Here is a 16,233-nt window from a genome sequence, read left to right as displayed (position 1 = left end):
ACTGGAGCAGCACCTTTAGTTGAACAAAGCGACCACAGGACTTATTCTTTGTAAGCCCAGTACTTATTCTATCAGTCTCTTTTGCCGAACTGCTAAGTTACGAGGATGTAAACACACCAACATCGGTTGTCAAACGATGGTGGTAAGGACAAAGGCTGACACAAAAGCATATGCATATATATATATATATATGTATGTATGTATGTATATATATATATATATATATATATATATATATATATATATGTGTGTGTGTGTATGTATATAAGATATATATATATATATATATACGACAGGCTTCTTTTTATTTCTCATCTACCAAATCCACTCACAAGACTTTGGTCAGCCCAAGGCTATAGTAGAAGACACTTGCCCAATGTGCCACACAGTGGGACTGAATCCAGAACAATGTAGTTGGTAAGCAAGCTACTTACCACACAGCCACTCCTGTGTGTGTCTTTGTCTGTGCTTGTCCCCCACCACCACTGCTTGACAACAAGTGTTGGTGTGTCTGTGTCCCCATAACTTAGAGGTTCAGCAAAAGAAACCAGTATGATTAGTACCAGGCTTAAGAAAGAAGTACCAGGGTCTATTCATTTGACTAAAAATTCAAGGCAGTGCTCCAGCATGGCCACAGTCTAGCAAGTAAATGATAAAAGATGAAGTTTCTTGAGACTGTGGAAACAGCATGGTCGATTGAGTAAGAAGTTTGCTTCAGCAGTCACGAGGTCCTAGGTTCAATCCTGTTGTGTGTGTATTTTGGAGCAAGTGACCTTTGCTATTGCCTTTACTTTTATAATTTACTTGCTTCAGTCATTAGACTGTGGCCATGATGGAGCACCACCTTGAAAAATTTATTGTTTTTTTTTAATCCTGATACTTATTTTATCAGCCACTTTTGCCAAACTGCTAAGTTATGGGGACAAACAGACACAAAAGCACGCACACACACACACACACATATATATATATTCTTTTATTCTTTTATTTGTTTCAGTCATTTGACTGCAGCCATGCCAGAGCACCACTTTTAGTCGAATAAATCAACCCCAGGATTTATTCTTTGTAAGCCTAGTACTTATTCTATCCGTCTCTTATGCCAAACCACTAAGTTCTGGGGATATAAACACACCAACATCAGTTGTCAAATGATGGTGAGAGGGCAAACACAGACATACAAACATATATGCATATATATATATATATATATACGACATGCTACTTTCAGTTTCCGTTTACCAAATCCACTCACAAGGCTTTTGTCAACCCAAGGCTATAGTAGAAGATACTTGCCCAAATTGCCATGCAGTGGGACTGAAGCTTTAATTATTCTGACAATGGTATGTGGTGACTTATATTAGATAAGTCAAAACAAGAAGAGCAATATACCATACTCTGGAAGGGGTTTAACCCTTTAGTATTCACATTATTCTACCAAATGTGATGCTTGTTTACTCACATTACATTGAATTAATCCCGCATTATCTCATAGCTGTGAGATTTCTGCGATGTGACTCTTTACTTTTGGAATAATATTGTAGGATAGGGTAAGAGGCTGGATCTGACAGGTTTTGAACAAATAGGGGCTAAAATATTTAGGCCGGATATGGCCGGTTTAAATGCTAAAGGGTTAAACTTCAAGCGACTTGCGGAACATAACTCTGTAACTGATCAGTACTTAAAAACAAATGGTTATATTTACACAATTCCTACTTCCAAATCCCTGATCTTAAAGTTAACAGGGATAAACGTTTGTATGTATTGTACTTAATGTATGTTTCCGTAGATTAACCTACTTTAAACTGTCAACACATCTTTGGAACGAAGGTTCAGGCAATAAACTCGTAGCTGTTATTAAATATTGAATATTAGAGAACTCTAATACGTTTTAGCTAAAATTGTCATTTTAATCATCGTAGCTTGAGGCTTTCATGCTTTAGTTCAAAGAGTGTGTTGGGTTGAAACATGAATATTAGCCTCAATGAATTGGCTGACAATTCCATGTCTGTGTTGAATGTTGTTGAATAGATTATTTCATATAAGCATGACTCCACACTACAGCATGTCTTTGAACAGTTCTCTTCTTACCATTGGTTACTGATTATTATTGATGGAATCAAAGCTGAAAATGATCTCTTTCTCACACTACTGTTATATGTACACCCATTCATTCCTTCTATCTCTCTCTCATACAGACATATGAATATGTATATATATATTCACACATATGCGTATATACGTGTGCACAGATATATGCATGTGCATGAATATATGTGTATATTTGTGTGTTATGTATGAATATATGTGCCCATATTTAAGTATATATTCCTTTTACATATGTGTGTATTTTTATACATATATGTCTGTATAGCCATATAGGATCATGAGTTACATATATATATATATATATATATATATATATAATATATATAGCAAAACGCCGGTGCATCACCATGGCCACAGCTCTGAGCTGAAACTAGAGAGAAAAAATAAATATATATATATATATATATATCAATAATAATAAGAATTATTACAAAGTTGCATAGCATTACCTTTAATTCTTCATATATAATATATATATATATATATATATAATGTATATATATATATATATATATATATATAAAGATTATATATATATATATATATTATATATATATACATATATACATATTATTTATATATGATGATATATATATATATGTGTGTGTGTAAATATATACACACCTATGCATGCACACACACACACATACATAGACATATAGACATGTATGTGCCTGAGTGCTGGAGGTATAAGAACAATCAGCTCCAAGATAGAGCATCCATTATAACAGCAACAGAAAAGACCAAGAGAGGAGACAGCACACCTATGAGCTGGAGGCTATTGCATGTCCATTAGTGTTTAAATGCCTGTCATTCGAGCGGCCCTTCTCTTAATGGGGCGAGGGAACCATTTGTGGGTTTCAATTTTACTTTCTGTCACTACCCATTTTATTTGCTTACAATATTCCTCAGGGATAATAGATTGCCGTAGAGTTTCCTTTTAAAATTGTGTTCAGTCTTGTTTCTTTCTCTCTCTTGTTTTCCCTTTGTCTCTTGGGGTGGTGGTTAACCAGTTTTTCTTAATTCTGTCAGAATTCTTGATATACTTTATCCTCATCATCACTTATGCCAAAGTCACCAGCATCATTATCATCAACTTCTCACCATTATCATCATCTTCACCATTATCGTCATCGTCATTATCATCATCTTCACCATTATCGTCATCGTCATTATCATCATCTTCACCATTATCGTCATCATCATCATCATCATCATCATCCATATCATCACTATTACCATCTTCATGACTTACAACTTACATTTTCAGTCCTAGCATTGTCACATACCTGTCACCATCATCTTCATCGCAGTTTTTATTACACACCTACCTTTTCAACACTTTCATCATCACCACCACCACCACCACTATCATCATCATCATCATCATCATCATCATCATCATCATCATCACTATCATCACCACTGCTTTCACCAAAGACGTACAACCAAAGGAGTTCTAGCCATGACTATCTTGTCTTTTAAGGCTATTTATTATCCAGTGTGTCCTCAGTTGCGATGTTATTCTCAGCAGGAAGGTTTTAGCATTAGTTCTTCGTCCTCATATTGACATTAGTTTCAAATTTTGGCTCAAGGCCAGCAATTCTAGGAGAGGTGGGTAAGTCAGTTACATTAACCGCAGTGCTCAACTGGTACTTATTTTATCAATGCCAAAAGAATAAAAGGCAAAGTCAACCTCGATGGAATTTGAACTTGAAACATAATGATGGACAAAATACAGCTAAGTATTTTGCCCATTGCACTAATGATTCTGCCAGCTCACTGCCTATATTTCCTCGTATCAAATTTTGCAGAGATCAACTTTGCCTCTCATCCTTTTGGGGGGGTTGATAAATTAAGCACCAGTGTAACACTGGGGTCAATGTAATCGACTAGTCCCCTCGTTCAAATTTCAGGCCTAGTGCCTTTAGTTGAAAGGATTATTATTATTATTATCATTATTATTATTATTATTATTATTATTATTATTATTATTGGCCTCCGTGCCGGTGGGCACGTAAAAAGCACCATCCGTTCGTGGCCGTTGCCAGCCTCGCCTGGCCCCCGTGCCGGTGGCACGTAAAAAAGCACCATCCGTCCATGGCCGTTTGCCAGCTCCGTCTGGCACCTGTGCGGATGACACGTAAAAAGCACCCACTACACTCACGGAGTGGTTGGCGTTAGGAAGGGCATCCAGCCGTAGAAACACTGCCAGATCAGACTGGGCCTTCTGGCTTCACAGACCTCAGTTGAACCGTCCAACCCATGCTAGCATGGAAAGCGGACGCTTAATAATGATGATGATGATGATTATTATTATTTAAAGGCAGTGAAGTGGCAGAATCATTAGCAACGCCAGGCAAAATCTTCAGCAGCGTTTCGTCCATGTTTATGTTATGAGTTCAAATTCCAACAAGGTCGTCTTTGCCTTTCATCCTTTTGGGGTTGACAAATTAAGTACCAGTGAAACACTGGGGGGTCAATGTAATTGACTAGTCTCCTCCCCAAAATTTCAGGCCTTGTGCCTATAGTAGAAAGGACATTATTACCGATATCTCAGTATGTTAAATATTTTACTCCTTCTAGCATTATGTCCTATTTATTATTTGCTTATCCTTTCAAATTATCTTTTGCTTGTTTCAGTCACTGGACTGCAGCCATACTGGGGCACCTCATCACAGGATTTTAGTCAAACAAATTGATGCCAATATTTATGCCATGAGTCTGGTACTGTTAGTTATGGGGACATGAACAAATCAACATCAGTTTTCAAATGGTGATGAGAGGCAAACACACGCACACACACACAGATGTGTGTATATGCGTACATATATATCTGTATATATATATATATATATAGAAAGAGAGAGAGAAACAGCTTGTTTTAAATCTCTGAGTAAGGGATACACAGTAACAGTATCGAATGGTTAAAGTTTATTTGCCAACAGAACATGGCAGTCCTATAAAGAACGATGTTACTACTGTTTTAGCCCCAGGAAACATCTTTTCCAGCTGGCTATCTTCCTTGCAAATGCTATAAAGACACAGACTGTGTGTCAATAGCCAGCTGGAAAAGTTGTTTTCCTGGGGCTAAAACAGTAGTAATATCATCCTTTATAGGACTGTCACATTCTGTTGGCAAATAAACAGTATATATATATATCATCATCATCATCATCATCATCATCATCTTTAATGTCCGTTTTTCCATGTTTGGCTGAGGTCTGGAGAGCCAGCGGCTGCACCAGGCTCCAATCTGATCTGGCAATGTTTCTACAGCTGGATGCCCTTCTTATTGCCAACTACTCTGAGAGAGTAGTGGCTGCTTTTTACATACCACCAGCATGGGTAGTGGTTTTTACGTGCCACCATATATATATATATATGTATTTATATATATATATATATATATATATATATATATATATATATAATATATATATATATATATATATATATATATATGCATGTATGTATATCTACTATATATTTGTGAAAAGGGTGGACGTTGTCTCACAAGCAGTTGTGCAGGCAAAAGTGTTAGTAAATGTGGTCGGATTGACCTGAAAATTTGCACACCTATGTTAAAAGTGCTAGGGAGTTTGCACATAAAAAGCACCCACTACACTCACGGAGTGGTTGACGTTTGGAAGGGCATCCAGCTGTAGAAACACTGCCAGATCAGACTGGGCTTGGTGCAGCCTTCTGGCTTTCCAGACCCCAGTTGAACCGTCCAACCCATGCTAGCGTGGAAAGCGGACGTTAAACGATGATGATGATGATATACAATAGGCTTTCACACAGTTACCGTGTGCCAAATTCACTCACAAGGCATCAGTCAACCTGGAACTGTAGTAAAAGACACTTGCCCAAAGTGCTACTCAGTGAGACTGAACTCAAAACCGTTTGGTTCCAAAGTGAGCTTTTCAACCACACAGCCATGTGAGCAAAAAAACAATGGTAAGAAAAATAGACTGAAATTTTACTCTGACCAATAAATACAGTGTCCCATTTTGTCCCACTTAATCCATTTGTTGCTATGTATGGTTTTAGTGCAAATTACTAGCAGTCTTTCATGTTCTGTTATAGTGGAATAAAAATATCCACATCATTTTATGTTTAGCAAATGGCCAGGAGCTGCCAATGGTTGTTATTTTTAGTCACCTCACTGTTCCGTCAACTCTGCATCAGCATAGGGTGATAGGATGTGGACAATACATTGCTGAAAGGGTTAATACAAGCATACTTATAGACAAAGACAGACAGACATAGATATATATATATAGATATACATCTCTATGTATATATATGTGTGTATTATCTGTAGCTCATAACATCCTGCAAAAAAATGTATTCCAAGTAATTTTATTTAAGGAAAGGAGAAGGGAAAATATCATGGATGTGATGTGATGATAAATAAGTTTTCACCTTATCATCTGTTCTGAAATATGTTTAAATTATTTCTGTTAATTACACCTTGGCCTAGCAGTTAGCGTGTCGCACTCACAATGGCGAGATCATGGTTTCAATTCCCAGACTGGGCATTGGACTTTGTCCTTGAGCAAAACACTTCATCTCACATCGTTCTTTGCTAACTTCAACATGTTAAGTTAAGTCAAGTTAAGTTAAGTTAATTTTTTGGCTTAAAAAGCAAAAAGCAAGGCCATGTAGGGGGACATGGAGTTATGTACAGGGAGGGTGTTCATGCAAAGAGTTCAGGCCATTTCTGGTCAAGAGAGACTTTGAACCGAGCGGTTGTCGGCATCTTCACTATCTCGTCCGGCAACTTATTCCCCGAAACCGCAACCGTGACATGTGGCACACTGTGCATCTGTACAGACAAATGTCAATTTGATGGAGCGGGGGGTGAGCTCATGTACAACACCAAAACATTTGATCACTGTATATACAATTTATCTGTGAAGATTATTCAGCAAAAAAACTGTAGAATCGTGTTTCTCATACTCAAAAGACTGCCACGAAGAAGATAATTACACCTCATTTGAGCGAAACACTGACAGTAAATAATAATTTTTTAAATGTATCTCTACAGATTTTCTATAGTATTTAAAGCCAGTGCTGATTTATTATGTTGTTTCATATACGAATATTCTGTTGTGCCTGGGGAAAGTGATTTTCTTTTTGTGCTTATAATGTAACACACTCACCGGTAAAATTTCCACTTATTTCTTATTTTTATTTTCCTAAAATTTTTGTTGCATCTTGCAACCTTTTCAATAGTCTTGTGTTAAATTATAAGGCATAAAAAAAAAATGACTCACCCCAGACACAACAGAATATGCTTCAACACACGAACTCGTATAAAGAATCTTGCAAACCAAATCCAAAAACGAAACATATGAATACATTTATGTAAACATTGCAGTCAAAGATAGAAAAGTAGGTAACTGGTGTATATGCATATTTCAGGAGTTATTGCTTCTTCATCAGAACCACAGCCAAGCCATTAACTATCCAGGAATGCATTGCTTAAATAGCCACTAAGTTTAGTGGTGTAATACAGTATTGACTTCATTATCATCATTATTGTTTAACGTCTGTCTTCCATGCTAGCATGGGTGGGACAGTTTCACAAAAGCCGCCAAGTAGAAACCTGCACCAAACTTCTGTGATTGTTTTGGCAGGATTTGTACAGCTGGATGCTCTTCCTAACACCAACCACTCAGCAGAGTTGACTTAGAGCTTTTTACGTAGCACAAGCACAGGTGAAGTCAGTAGTGCTTTTTACATGGCACAAGCACAGGCAAGGTCAGTTTTGGCAAGGTTTTTATATCCGAATGACCTTCCGAACACCAACCACTTTACAGTGTGGACTGGGTGCTTTTGAGTAGCACTTGCACTGACAGGGTCACCAAGTACTTGCAAGACAAAAGGAAAAAAAAACATTCAAGCGGGGAGGAGGCATTGGAGGAGGTGATCTTATGTCGGATGATGAAAGATTATAGTGAAACAGATACAGGTATCTTGCTGTAGAGGAAGTACAAGATTACCTGGCTGAAGACAGGAATGAAGACAGAAATAGGTGTGCTACCTGTTTGCAGTAGCACACCTGACTAATATACCTTTAATATACATGGTAGTATTTTATGGTTACAAAACAAAATACAATGTCCCTACCGGCAATTAATAAATAATAAAAATGTCAATAAAGAAACTAAGCTACTTTAAATATAGACTGAAGATTTCAGATATTATTCTCTATTCTTTACACTTTTAATTACTGAATCTGGATCCAGATGAAAAGACGGTGCTAATGGTCTTTGCAGGCTTTTCAAGACCAGTGAGATTGATGCCAATAATGTTTCACATAAGCTGTTGCATGTCAACACTTGATGGAGGTATGTGGCCTGGTGTTTAAGATGTTTCATTCACAATCTTGCAATTGTGATTTCAATTCCTGGACCAAGCAGTTCATTACGTTCTTGTGCAAAGGAAAGGCAAAGGCCAATACAGCTTGGCACCAGTGATGTCGCAAATCATTTCTACAGCTGAGTGAACTGGAGCAACATGAAATAAAGTGTCTTGCTCAAGAACACAGTACACAGCCTGGTCTGGGAAATGAACTCACAGCTACATGATTGTAAGCCTGATGTTCTAACCACTGAACCATGTTCCTTCTCTTAAAGTGATAGAGTAAGTAACCAGTAGTATGATATAAGGGTAGCCAATGAAGTGAAGCAGATAACTAATAATCTGGGATAGGATGCCCAGAAGTGTGATACAGAATAACTAATATGAGATAGAACCACCATCGACTTTGCCTTTCACCATTCAGGATCGATAGATATAAGTCCCAATTGAACACTGGGGTTGATTTAATTGACTTACCCTCTCCCCAAAACCTTGCTGGCCTCGTGCCAAAATTTGAATCAAATATGACATTGAGTTACCTGACTATTCAATAATTAATTTTTAAACAGGGAATTAACTCCACTAATCTTCCCAGTTTCTTCAGTTCTCATTTCTTCTCTTTTAACTTTCCTGTACCTACTGGAACCTACAATGTGTCTCTTTACAACAAGCCATTCTAACATTTAAATTTGTAAACCTCTGTTGTGCAATGTAAACATTCTCACATAGACAAACCATATACACATAGTCATTTATAGATGTATGGTCTGAAATATCTGTGTGTATTCTTGATTCACTTAAAGAAAAAAAAAGTTAGACACAAATGTTCCACTTGAAAGATCTAATGGCTGAAGTTGACAATTGTATAAAATTAAGACAAACTGAATGACATAAAAGAATTCTCAACTGAAATATACTGCCTTGGAGTATATTTCCATTGCGTCTCACATCATTTTCCCCCCACAGGAATATTACAAATGAAATTCTTTACTTTGATTGTATTAAATCAATGTTTTAGTATCAGTAGTTGAAGATGATTGGACGGTTCAGAATATCTTTATTATTGTTGTTGTTGTTATTGTAGTCATTATTTCAACTGGTGTGAAACATTGTAATAAAACAGATGACAGGTTTAAGAAAGCTTTCACAATGCTTCTTTAATCATGTTTAATGTGGTATGAACACAGTCTTGCTATATAACACATTTGGTTTTGTTTGCTCTTTTATATATTTTTTCTTTGCTCCAAAGTCAGCATTAAACTGTTGACATGGATAATAATAATGATGATGATGGTGATGGTAACATTTTCTTTCCAATTAGTTTTCCTGCTTGTGCGAAAATACTAGTTTAGTATTTTACGATATCGATGTCTTTCTATAACAAACATTTTCTTTCATCAAATTATAAAGATCACAACTTCTTTTTACTTATTCTTTTTTCTTTTTTCTTTCTTCTTTGTTTATTTCAAAGGAAATGTCTTCTCCCAAACTTACAAAGAAACAATCGACAGTAAATGAGGCAAACATTCCTCATGGGGGAGAGCAATAAACCATAGCATATTATAACTTAGAAATTATTGCTCTAGTCTTTCGCAACCTGAGTTTAATAATACCTGGCACTCTGTCAGTTGCATCGATGATGGTTCCAGTTGATCTGATCAATGGAACAGCCTGCTCATGATATTAATGTGCAAGTGGCTGAGTATTCCACAGACACGTGTACCCTTAAGGTAGTAGTTCTCAGGGAAATTCAACATGACATAGAATGTGACAGGGATAGCCCTTCGAATTGCAGGTACAAATCAATTTTGCCAACTGAGTGGATTGGAGAAACATGAAATAAAGTGTCTTGCTCAAGAACATAATGGCGCAGCCAGGAATCAAACTCACAACCTTGCGATTGTGAGCCAATTACCCTAACTACTAAATCATGTGCCTTCACTAGTTCAATAATAAGTGGAACCAAATTCTCGAAAATGTGACAAAAGTTCTTAAAATATTAGCAGATTTTATCACATTTTACAACATTAATTAACTAATTGAACATTCTGAGATAAATTTAGCTTACCATTCTCTGCGATAGGTCATGCCAGATTACATATTTAGCTTTTGTCCAATATTCAACTTGTTTCTCCTAACTCCAGTACTTTTATTGATTGTGTTAATGGATTGCTAGACTCAAGTGAAAAATATCAATTTATTCAGTAAATATTTTCCTTCTCTACAATGAAGGCCTCTTTCTGTCTTTGCTCTACCATTATCGAAGTAATTGAATGTATTTTCAGATATGAATGTATCTCTTACCACACTATAAATTATTCCATTAAGTTTCATCTTCAATTTTTTTTTTTTGTTTTTATTTTTATTTTTTATTCCCCCCATAATTTATTCTGATCTATTGCAAGCCGTGAATTGCTACAGAAATATTCTGCTTGATAAGCCGTGCATATGTGAAAAATAGTAAATGGTTGTTCTCTTTAGATGCATATTAACAAAATAGATGTCTAATGGCTAAGTAGCAAAGTTCATTGCTTGCTTACACCAGAATAGAATCAACTTTGGTAATCTGTTGGGGAAGTAGAATTGAAGGCTGCTGGGAAATGGAGCATCAGTAGCTGAATATGTGATGAAGAAGGTATTCAACTGGAATGAATGAGTCTTCAATTATCTCATCTACTTTAACTCTCTCAAGACCAGCAGTTTTGATTAACGCTTAAACATGGAACGAATTTTAACTAATCTGTCAGGGATTTGTTTACTCTCTATCTGCAATGTGAGAAAAATTGATGAAATAAAAATAAAAACGAGGATGATGACAATGATGATGGTGATGACAATAAACAAGTTAAATTCATAAAGAAATTTCTTTGTAGATTTATATTTCTAGTGTTGCATGATCAAAATTTTATATGTATGTACGAACATACATATATTATAGCGTAGGAGTGGCTGTGTGGTAAATAGCTTGCTTATCAACCACATGGTTCCGGGTTCAGTCCCACTGCATGGTACCTTGGGCAAGTGTCTTCTACTATAGCGTGGAGGCGCAATGGTCCAGTGGTTAGGGCAGCGGACTCGCGGTTTCGATTCCCAGACCGGGCGTTGTGAGTGTTTATTGAGCGAAAACACCTAAAGCTCCATGAGGCTCCGGCAGGGATGGTGGTGATCCCTGCTGTAGTCTTTCACCACAACTTTCTCTCACTCTTACTTCCTGTTTCTGTTGTACCTGTATTTCAAAGGGCCAGCCTTGTCACTCTCTGTGTCACGTTGAATATCCCCGAGAACTACGTTAAGGGTACACATGTCTGTGGAATGCTCAGCCACTTACACGTTAATTTCACGAGCAGGCTGTTCCGTTGATCGGATCAACCGGAACCCTCATTTTCGTAACCGACGGAGTGCTTCCATCCACTATAGCCTCGGGCCAACCAAAGCCTTGTGAGTGGATTTGGTAGACGGAAACTGAAAGAAACCCATTGTATATATGTATATATATGTGTGTATGTTTGTGTGTCTGTGTTTGTCGCCCCAACATCGCTTGACAACCAATGCTGGTGTGTTTACGTCCCCGTAACTTAGTGGTTTGACAAAAGGGAGCAATAGAATAAGTACTAGGCTTACAAAGAATAAGTCCTGGGATCAATTTGCTCGACTAAAGGTGGTGCTCCAGCATGGCCATAGTCAAATGACTTAAACAAGTAAAAAAGTATATGTACATGCACACAGAGAGTTAGAGCATCAGGCTCGCAATCATGAAGTAATGAGTTCGATTCCCAGACCGGGCTATGTATTATTTTCTTAAGCAAGACACTAATTTCACATTTCTCCACTTCACTCAGCTGTTGAAATGAGTTGCAACATCACTGGTGCCAAACTGTATCAGCCTTTGCCTTTCCCTTGGATAACATCAGTGGCATGATGTGAGAAGTCTGGTATGTATGGACGACTGCTAGTCTTCCATAAACAACCTTGCTCGGACCTGTGCCTCAGAGGGGAACTTTCTAGGTGCAATCCCATAGTCATTCAAGACTGAAGGGAGTAATTACTCTTTTATAAATATATATATATATGATAATTTCCGTGGTCCAATGTTAGAACGCCTTTCATGTTTACAAGGAGGTGTCAGTTCAAATCTTACAGGCAACCTTCAGCTAAATTTTTATAGGCGCAGGAGTGGTTGTGTGGTAAGTAGCTTACTTACCAACCACATGGTTCTGGGTTCAATCCCACTGCGTGGCACCTTGGGCAAGTGTTTTCAGTTATAGCCTTGGGCCGACCAAAGCCTTGTGGATGGATTTGGTAGATGAAAACTGAAAGAAGCCCATCGTATATGTGTGTGTGTGTGTGTGTGTGTGTTTGTGTGTCTGCGTTTGTCCCCCACCATCGCTTGACAACCGATGCTGGTGTGTTCACATACTCGTAACTTAGCAGTTCAGTAAAAGAACTGATGGGATAAATACCAGGTTTCCAAAGAATAAGTACTGGGGTCGATTTGTTCGACTAAAGGCAGTGTGCTGCAGCATGGCCGCAGTCAAATGACTGAAACAAATAAAAGAATATTATTTGCATTCTGCAGTCAGGGAAAGTCTCGCAATTCTGCATACTTGTGACAACCAGTGGAATGATAAATAACTATATAACAAGTGGGAGTTAGTGATAGGAAGAGCATTGAGCCATTGAAAATCTGTCTCGTTAAGTTTTATCAATCCTATGCCATAATGGAATAACAGATTTTATGAATGAGGATGATAATGTTTATATTATATACATAAAGAGAAATATGTACATATAAATTTATGAATATGTAATTTTATGTATATGTGATGTGTGTGTATGTGTATATGTAAATATATATGTGTGTGTGTATATATATATAAATATATATATATATATATATATATATATATATATATATGTATGTACAGGCATATGTTTATGTAAATATGTATGTGTATATGTGTGTGTTTAGATATATATGTATATGTATGTGTATACACACACATGCATATACGTGTGTGTTTGTGTGTGTTTGTGTGTGTGTGCGTGGGTGTATGTGAAAGATGGGCTTAAAAAATCCTGGCAGGTATCCTGTTAGCACTCAGTATAAAGAAATAAAGTTAAGTGTCCAACAGGTAGATACCAGTAAATGTATGTAGAATACAAATCGCAGGTAAATCCTCATGTATGACAGGTAAATCTAATAATCCTTATGTAGAATTTTGAGAAATTCTGATTAACAACAATCAGTAATATGTACAAAGAAAATCATATCATTATTTCAGATCAAACCTTAAAAATCCAACAATTGTTTTATTTGCATTAACATATACATACATATATTCATATATACACATATAGCTATATTCTTTTATTTGTTTCAGTCATCTTGACTGTGGCCATGCTGGAGCACCGCTTTTAGTCGAACAAATCGACCCCCTAGACTTATTCTTTGTAAGCCTAGTACTTATTCTGTCAATCTCTTTTGTTGAACCGCTAAGTTACGGGCACATAAACACACCAACATCGGTTGTCAAGTGATGGTGGGGGACAAACATACACACACACACACACACATATATATATATATATATACGACAGGCTTTCAGTTTCCATCTACCAAATCCACTCACAAGGCTATAGTAAGAGACACTTGCCCAAGGTGCCATTCAGTGGGACTGAACCTGGAACCATGTGGTTGGTAAGCAAGCTACTTACCACATACCCACTCTTGCACCTATAAATATATAAATGTGTATATAAAAATATATAAATGTATATATAAATATATACATGATATTAAGATTTATAATAATACGTATGAAAATTTATGTCAACACAGCATTGTCAAGGTAATGCAAATTAGTGGAATTCTAACTGAACATCTGAAAAAAATTAAGAAACACCAAACCAAATTTGACTTTAGACATTCATTCACTCAACCAAGCATGACGTCATTGAATAACTAATTTAGTTTATAAAATTAAAATATAAAAAATACCATACTGATACCATATTTTTTGACAATTCGAAATCTACATTAAAACAAACAACCTAACATAGAAAAGTATATTTATCTACTAAAACTGATAACGTCATTGGATATCTAAAGAACAAAAACTGCAGGCAAGAATTCTACGTTATGCTTAATAGATAACTAAAGAATAAAAACTACAGATAATAATTCTACGTAATGCTCAATTGAAACTTTTATACTTTACATCACAATAATTAATTACGTATTTATTTATTTTTTTATTTAATTTAATAAACCTTCTATTGGAATTAACCTTATTTTGTAATAACTGAAGAATTGTTGTATTCAACAACCACCGAGGATCTCACAGTGATCTAAAGTAAAGATATGATTTTCTTTGTACGTATTATTGATTGTGTGTATATATATATATATATATATATATATATATATATATATATATATATATATATATATATGTATGTATGTATATACATACACACACATGCACGCACACACACACACATACAGACACACATATGAGTGTGTTTGGAGCATAGTAGGTTAGTGTGGTAGATTATTATAAGCCATATGTTTGTGTCACATTACAAGTTTATTCTAATTTCTCATTAAATATTTTCATTAACTCTAATTGCCTCACAAACCTGATCTCTTTTGTTTTGTCTTCTTTTTTTGTTATATTTTTGTTTTGTTCTTTTTTGTTTTTTTTAAATATATTTTATACCTGCGTCTCAGTAGTAAAGATGTGAATGGGAAATATATATTATATTATATATATATACACCTGGAAATATATATACACCTTTTGAAATGTATGTGATTGTCTAACTTAACAGATTTAACTGCTCAAATTAAAATGCACCTTGTCTGTGCTCTTGTGTGTTTGTGCGCACGTGTGTGTGTGTGTGGTGTGTGCTTGTGAGTTTTGTGTTGTATGAATGCACCCCTTCCATTGTTACTGCCAACCTTTCAGCAATAGTTAACATCTATCCATTTATCTCCCAAAATTATTTTGAGATCTAATGCTAGATTATATGTTTCCTTAACATAATGTTAACTTCTTGACTATCATTGTTTCCAAAGCCTGTGCATTATACCTCTCAGCTATAAAACCAAACATCAAAAGATAATTCCTATTTATATTGACACCTACACAGAGAGATTCCATCAAGTTGTCAACAAACATATATGTTATCAGATCCGAGCGAAAAAAAACAAAAAAAAAATCTAAACCAAAGAAAGAAATAAATTGGCCAATTGAAATAAATCTTCACAAGCTCTTTGATATGCGAAAATGTGTGTGTGTGTGTGTGTGTTTATGAAACAAGTTAGGCTTATGAAGAAGTTTTGTTGTAACATTCAAGGAGAAAAATAATGTTCCCTCTGTTACCATAAGTGCCCTTAAACAAGCTATACTATAGTTTATCACTAACAATACATGAATTCACACACACATACATACACACACACATATTATTACTACTACCACTACATTTACCAACGCTAAAACTTCTTGTTCTTTGTCGTTGTTCTTCTCCTACCTCCTCTTCTTTTTCTTTCTCTGTCTTCTTTCTTCTTCCTCCTCCTCTTCCCCTCTTCTTTTTCTTCCTCTTCTTCCTTCTCATCTTTCTTCTTCTGCTTCTGCTTCTTCTTTCTTCTGCTTCTTCTACTTCCTTTTCTTTCTTCTTCCTCTTCTTTCTTCTCTTCTACTTCTTTTCCTCTTCCTCTTTTTTCTCTTCTCTTCTTTTTTCTTCATCTTC

At 36.0% G+C, this 16,233-nt stretch overlaps 1 protein-coding gene and 1 long non-coding RNA gene across 4 annotated transcripts in view; one reads left to right on the top strand and one right to left on the bottom strand.

Moving 5' to 3' along the window:
* The window catches only part of LOC115218295 (cGMP-dependent 3',5'-cyclic phosphodiesterase-like), a 614,814-nt gene that overhangs the window by 433,538 nt on the left and 165,043 nt on the right, over positions 1–16,233 (top strand). The gene's annotated exons all lie outside the window — the stretch shown is intronic.
* LOC118765812 lies at positions 10,304–14,541 on the bottom strand. Its single transcript, XR_005001692.1, has 3 exons — positions 14,530–14,541; positions 14,477–14,480; positions 10,304–10,419 (listed from the first exon to the last, which is right to left on the bottom strand). It is a non-coding gene; the product is annotated as an uncharacterized LOC118765812 (long non-coding RNA).

Source organism: Octopus sinensis, linkage group LG13, assembly GCF_006345805.1.
Source record: "Octopus sinensis linkage group LG13, ASM634580v1, whole genome shotgun sequence".
Taxonomy (NCBI): Eukaryota; Metazoa; Mollusca; class Cephalopoda; order Octopoda; family Octopodidae; genus Octopus; species Octopus sinensis.
The sequence above is the reverse complement of the archived record's forward strand: the minus strand, read 5'-3'. Positions and strand labels throughout refer to the sequence as shown.